Source organism: Hevea brasiliensis, chromosome 12 (genome assembly GCF_030052815.1).
Source record: "Hevea brasiliensis isolate MT/VB/25A 57/8 chromosome 12, ASM3005281v1, whole genome shotgun sequence".
Lineage (NCBI taxonomy): Eukaryota > Viridiplantae > Streptophyta > Magnoliopsida > Malpighiales > Euphorbiaceae > Hevea > Hevea brasiliensis.
Window position 1 is genome coordinate 4690696 of NC_079504.1, and position 7574 is coordinate 4698269.

The 7574-nt window shown below is 34.4% G+C and overlaps 1 non-coding gene across 1 annotated transcript; it reads right to left on the reverse strand.

Moving 5' to 3' along the window:
• Positions 1-1062: 1062 nt before the first annotated feature.
• LOC131171681 (small nucleolar RNA R71) lies at positions 1063-1169 on the reverse strand. The gene has a single exon (XR_009142339.1). It is a non-coding gene; the product is annotated as a small nucleolar RNA R71 (small nucleolar RNA).
• Positions 1170-7574: the final 6405 nt, after the last annotated feature.

Consider the following 7574-nt stretch of genomic DNA (forward strand, 5'->3'; position numbering starts at 1 on the left):
AAATCAGAATCAACTTCCTTTAAACTTGTATTTCCCTTAATCTTGGCTTTGCCTATCCAAATCTCAATGAAATTTACTTTATGAACCTCAACTCTGGAATCAATTTTTACCATTAATTAATTAAATCTTTTGTCACTTGCTGAAATTTTAGTAAATTAGTATAGTGCTTAGAATTTTAATTACTTAATTCATTATAATTTTCTTATTTTTCCAATTTAATTTGCTACATCTCTTACTCTAATTTTGGCACAAATTATCGATAGCCCAAAAAATTGTGACTGTTATAGTTTGGTACTCAAACAATAAATTTTTGTGGGACGATATCTTTTCTTTACTACTTGAACAACCCGTATACTTGTGGAGTACGCAACCAAGTTTTTGGCGCCATTGCCGGAGATTTGTTTTGTTTGATATTAGACGATTGATTGTTTGGTTAATTTGGGCATTTTATTTTTGATTTAATTTCTTTTCTTTATCATTATACTTTGAGGTTTTCTTATTTTGGTTTTTCAGGTACATATCTTTTATATGAGAAGAACAAAAAGTGCAGAAATTGATTTAATTTTTGATCCTGAGATTGAAAAAATAGCTAAAGCTTTAAGAGCAGAGTCTAAAAGAAGAAAAGCTGAACTCAGAATTCAAAGACAGCGAGAGCAACATCAAGAGCAATAAGTGATAGAAGCTATGGCAAACAACAACAGATCAATTAAGGATCATGCTTTTCCTAGTTTTGGAGATTTTAGACCGAGTATTACAAGGCCTAGAGTGGAAGCAAACAACTTTGACTTGAAGCCCTCACTTTGTCAAATGGTTTAACAATCACAGTTTGGGGGAGGTCCTACTGAGAGTCCACATGTGCACCTTGCACATTTTCTTGAGATTAGTGACATGCTGAAGATAAATGGAGTGTCAGATGATGCCATCCGGCTGAGATTATTTCCTTTTTCTTTGAAGGATCGTGCTAGGGAGTGGTTGCATTCATTACCTCTGGGATCAATAACTACTTGGGATGAGTTGTCACAAGCTTTCTTGGCTCAATACTTTCCTCCTAGTAAGACTGCAAAATTGAGAAATGAATTAACTTCTTTCAGACCAAGGGATGATGAAAGTCTCTATGAAGCTTGGGAGAGATATAAGGATCTTCAAAGGAGATGTCCACATCATGGAATCCCTAAATGGATCCTAGTTCAACATTTCTACAATGGTGTTTCTCCAGCAATTAGAAGTATAATTGATGCATCTTCAGGAGGTGATCTTATGGAAAAGTCAAAAGATGAAGCCTATTCAGCATTGGATAAAATTGCTTATAACAATTATCAATGGAGCTGTGAAAGAAATGAAATGAAGAAACCACCAGCTGGTGTATATGAATTAGATGCCATGAGTATGTTCAATGCCAAATTTGATACTTTGATGAGAAAAATGGATAAGTTAAGCATGAAGGTTAACTCATCAATTGGAGGATCTAGTCATATAGAAGATGTTGGTGTGGGAAATATGCATTGTATCAATGATTTTCCTTCCCATGGGCAAGAGTTTGGAAATGAGCAAGTTGATTTTGTTGGGAATTAGAATCAGAAACCAGTTGGTAATCCTTTTTCCGCTACATATAATCCAGCATGTAGGAACCACCCTAACTTTTCTTGGGGAGGTCGACAAGGGCAGCAACAGAATTATCAACAACCTCCTAATTTTTATCAACAACAGCAGAATTTTCAGCAAAATAGAGTACCACCTCGATTTCCACCACAAAGGAATCAAAATGAACCTATTCCACAACCATCAGTTCAGTGTTCAGACCAAGATTCAATTTTGAAGTTTATGATGGAGAATTTCTTAACTGCTCAACAAAAATAAGAAGAAATGATTCAACAATTAACTTCAAGGATAGACCAACTTGCCACTCATAACAGGATGTTGAAAAACCAAATAGCTCAACAAGCAAGCTCTTCTAGCAAAGCACAAGGAAAACTTCTAAGTCAACAAAGAATCCTAGAGAACATTGCAAGGCAGTGATCCTAAGGAGTGGGAAAATTTTGGGAAATAAAAAGGAAGATGGGATAGAAGAGGAAAAGAAGAAAGAAGATGAAGACAAAAATGAATCTATTTCAAATCATGATGAAGTTAATGAGGAAGCAAACAAGAAGAAGGAAGTTGAAAAAAAAGAAGAGGAAAAGTATGTGCCTCCACCACCATACAAGCCACCATTGCCATATCCTCAGAGGTTTCAGAAAGCAAAGCTAAATAAGTAGTTTGGGAAATTTTTAGAAGTTTTGAACAAATTATACATCAACATTCCATTTACAGATGCAATTTCTCAAATGCCCTCATATGCTAAATTCCTGAAAGAAATTTTGTCAAACAAGAGGAGATTAGAAGATTATGAAACTATGGCATTAACAGAGGAGTGTAGTGCTCTCTTACAGAATAAACTTCCACCAAAATTGAAGGATCCAGGAAGTTTTTCTATTCCTTGTCACATTGGGGATACTAGTATTGAAAAGGCATTGTGTGATCTTGGAGCTAGTGTAAGTTTGATGCCACTCTCCATTTGTGAAAAGCTGAAGGTAGGAGATTTAAAGCCCACCACCATTTCTTTGCAACTAGCTGATAGATCCATCAAATATCCAGTGGGAATTTTGGAGAATGTGCTCTTAAAAGTTGGAAAATTTTTCATTCCTGTGGATTTTGTGGTTCTTGAAATGGAAGAGGATATTCACATACCTATCATCTTGGGAAGGCCATTTTTAGCCACAACAGGGGCTATAATTGATGTAAAGAATGGTAGATTGACATTAAAAGTTGGAGAAGAGGAGGTTGAATTTAATTTGAATCAGACTTTGAAGAAACATCATGGAGTTGATCCTTGTTTAAGGGTGGATGTTATTGATGATATTGTGGCAGCAGAATTTAAAAAAAGATATCTTGAGGACCCTTTGGAGAATTGTTTGGTATATAGTAGAACAACAAAGGATGAAAATCCTGAAGTTGCAGCTTTTGCTTAAATTTTGGAAGCTATTCAAGAAGTTGTAGGAGATCAAGTTTTGCAAGTTGAAGAATTGAAATATGAAGTTGCGCACCCATCTTTGCTAGATGAGAAGGACGTACCACAAGTACACTTCAAACCACTTCCATCTACATTAAGGTATGCTTTTCTTGGACCTAATTCAACTTATCCTGTCATTATTAATGCAAATTTGAGTGATGTACAAGTTGAAAAATTGCTGAGAGAGTTAAGAGCACATAGTAAAGTCATTGGTTACACCATTGATGACATAAAGGGTATAAACCCTACCTTGTGCAGGCATAGAATTCTTTTAGAGGATAATTTTAAAGCTACCATAGAACATCAAAGAAGGTTAAATCCTAATATGAAAGAGGTGGTGAAGAAAGAAGTCTTGAAACTGCTTGAAGATGGGATCATTTATCCTATTTCTGATAGTAGTTGGGTTAGCCCAGTTCATGTAGTTCCTAAGAAAGAAGGTGTGACCGTTGTGAAAAATGAAAATAATGAGTTGATACCTACTAGAATTGTCATAGGGTGGAGGATGTGTATAGATTACAGGAAGCTTAATAGTGCCACTAGGAAAGACCATTTTCCCTTGCCTTTTATTGATCAAATGTTAGAGAGGTTAGCAAAACATTCATATTTTTGTTATTTGGATGGGTATTCTGGTTTTTTGCAAATCCCAATACATCCTAGTGATCAAGAGAAAATCACATTCACATGTCCATATGGCACATTTGCATATAGAAGGATGTCTTTTGGCTTATGTAATGCACCAGCTACTTTTCAACGGTGTATGATGGCCATTTTCTCTGATTTTATTGAGGAAATTATGGAAGTTTTCATGGATGATTTTTCTATATATGGTTTTTCTTTTGATAATTGTCTATCTAACCTCTCCAAAGTGCTTAAAAGATGTGAAGAAACATATTTGATGCTAAATTGGGAGAAATGTCATTTTATGGTGCAAGAAGGCATTGTTCTTGGACATTTGGTATCACATAGAGGAATTGAAGTGGACAAGGCCAAAGTAGAAGTGATTGAGAAGATGCCTCTACCAACTTTAGTGAAAGGAATTAGAAGTTTTCTTGGGCATGTTGGGTTCTACCGGCGATTTATAAAGGATTTTTCAAAAATTGCTAAACCTCTTACAAATTTGTTAAATCATGATGTTTCTTTTAATTTTGATCACACTTATTTTGATTCTTTTAATAGGTTGAAGGAAGCTCTAACAACAGCCCCTATTATTCAACCTCCGGATTGGTCATTGCCATTTGAGATTATGTGTGATGCTAGTGACTTTACTGTGGGAGCTGTACTTGGTCAGAAAAAAGAGAAGAGGTCTTATGCACTCTATTATGCCAGCAAAACTCTAGATGATGCTCAAGTAAATTAGGCCACCACTGAGAAAGAATTTTTAGCTGTGGTATTTGCTGTGGAAAAGTTCAGATCATACCTGGTTGGATCGAAAGTGATTGTCTATACAGACTATGCTGCCATAAGATATTTGACGAATAAAAATGAAGCAAAGCCAAGACTGATAAGATGGGTTCTATTACTACAAGAGTTTGACTTACAAATTAAAGATAAAAAGGGAGCTGAAAATATTGTGGCGGACCATCTATCAAGGATTAAGTATGAGAGTAAGGATGGAAATGAAGAGGAATTGCCAATTGGTGAGTTTTTCTCGAATGAGCAATTGCTAGTTATTGTTGCTGCATTGTCATGGTTTGTAGATTTTATCAATTACCTGTCATGTGGAGTTCTCCCACCATATTTGAGCTATCAACAAAAAAAGAAATTTTTGCATGATGTGAAATTTTATACGTGGGAGGATCCATTGTTATTCAAGAGATGTAATGATGGCCTAGTTAGAAGGTGCGTGCCTGAAGAGGAAATAGGAAACATTCTAGAGCACTATCATTCTTCTGATTATGGAGGTCATTTTAGTGTGGATAAAATAGTGGCTAAAATACTTCAAGCTGGATTTTATTGGCCACACATGTTTAAAATTATGAGAGAATTTATTTTGAGATGTGACAGATGAAGGAGTGAAAGCATGAAAAACACAAGTTTATATCATTGAAATTTAAAAATTTTCATATAGGGTCACATGTATTATGAAAGATTCATTTTTATGTATTTGATTTCAATGATAAACAGCATATTAAAACTCTTTTAATATATTTTGGATCTATATTTTCCATTTAAGATTTTAGAATTAATAGATTAATTCTTTAGAACCCTAGATTAGATCAAGAACAAGTGCACTAACCTTTTTGATGCACTGCAGTGTGTTTGGCACCTTTGGGATGCGCCTAGGACACCAAATGTTGTCCCTCTAGCTTGTCCACACCAAGATCACCAATGGCAGCCCTTGAACAGCTTCTAAAGCTTTCCCAATCAATTAGAAAATCAAGTTTTTCCTTTTGAGAGATTACAGATGTAAACAGGACACTAAAAACGATTTCTAGTATTTTTAATTCAAGAGATTGTTGGCTAATCTCTTTGAATTGTTGAGAGATGATGAAGAAGAGAGGGAGAGGCAGCCAATGGTGGCAGCACCAAAGAAAGAATGAATAGATTGTATATTTGTTCTTTCATCCTTACACTTATATAGCTAGGTCACCACTTAAAACCCTTGCCACATGTCACCTTCTGATTGGCTTTAGGTTTAATTGACCCAATCACATTGTGCCAAGTATCAAACCTATATTTAATCTTGACTTTGATCATCTTACATGATTAAAAGACATATGGCAAGCTTATATGTAGTGCCATGTGTCACCATCTCATGGTGCCACATGTCACCCAGTGAAATGATCAAAATACCCCTGTGTCTTAATTTTGAGTTCTTAACCCAAAATAATTATTTCTCTTCTTCTAATCAATTTATATCAAATATAAATTAATTAATTAATCTCTATTAATTAATTTCTCATTAATTAAATTCATATTTAAACACTTTAAATATAAAATTTAACTTATACTATACATCCAATAACCTAGATTTGGTTTCAAGCCATGCTAGGGACTTTGCAATCTAATTGCAAACTAAGCCTATTTAATTAATCAATTAAATTTTTTAATTAATTAATTAAATCATATTTAATTTGGTGATTACTTGTGTATGTGTGTGACTTACTAGGCTCATCACTAATTAGCAATGAGACATGATATCAACTCTTAATATCATCAGAACTCTTTTTTACCATAAATGATTTCTCTAAATCATTTTATGCACCTCATAGACTATGGTTAACACCTAGCATAGCATGCCATGGCCACCCAATTAGTAATAAGGTTTACCTTAAATGAACCTATAATCATATGTTACCATGCACTAGAATCTCTCTGTTACAAAATCTCAATTCGAACTGGAGTCATGGTTTATGCCAAACCCCATTTTATATGAATATTATATTCTCTTTCAATTTCAGCTCTTGATTAAAAGATTTTCTTATCAGAAACTCTTTTCTGATTAAATCTATTTGTCCTGGCCAGGAACTTGAAATATCAAGAACAATTAAATGAACATAGGATTTTATCCCTATTTACTTAGGGTAACAGATTCCATCTTGATCAACACCTACCTCCATATATAACTAGTAGGAGCCAACATATGCCCATATACCCATACACAGTACAAGTATGAAAGTAGTATCAAACTCAAACCACCCATATATAAGATAACTGTGCTATTTCAGGTCTAAAGATTATATGCACTGATATAATTTATGACAATATCTTGACAAGAGTAAACTCCATGTGCTTGTCATAAATGTCATTGGTTCGGCCTACTTATCACGTATAAGTGCCTATTATGTTTGTTATATGGCATAAGACTCACCATTCCATCTTATTTACATCTCATATAAATAACTTAGGACCAAACATGATTACAATCTTTTTGGATAAGTCATATCCTTATTGTGAAGTATCCTCGATTGTGAACTTATTTATGATACTTTGTGCTAGAAATATTGTCACTCATATTCTTAACAACTTAAGAATATAATTTCTAACAAAATATCAATGGACCTTTTCTATTACACATAAATATATTATGTAAACAGAAAAGTGAAAATGCCTTTTATTAATAAAAACATGTACAAGATACATACTAAATGATATGCTCTAGGGCATACTACTAACAATCTCCTACTAGCACTAGAGCCATTCATTATAATATCTTAGACCCATCTTCTCAAGATGTCAGTCTAGCTGAGTTTGTGACATAGGCTTAGTGAATGGATCAGCTAGATTTTCAGCTGATGCTATTTTCTGCATGGCTACATCGTCTCGCCCAACTATTTCTCTGATAATGTGATAGCACCTTTCTATGTGTTTGGATTTTTGGTGAGACCGAGGTTCCTTAGCCTGTATGACTGCTCCATTGTTGTCACAGTGAAGTGAAACTGCTGACTTAATGGAAGGAACTACTAAAAGTTCTGTCACAAACTTCTTTATCCAAATAGCTTCCTTTGCAGCATCTGATGCAGCAATATACTCATTCTCGGTAGTGGAATCTGTAGTCGTACTTTGTTTGGAACTCTTCCAACTGACT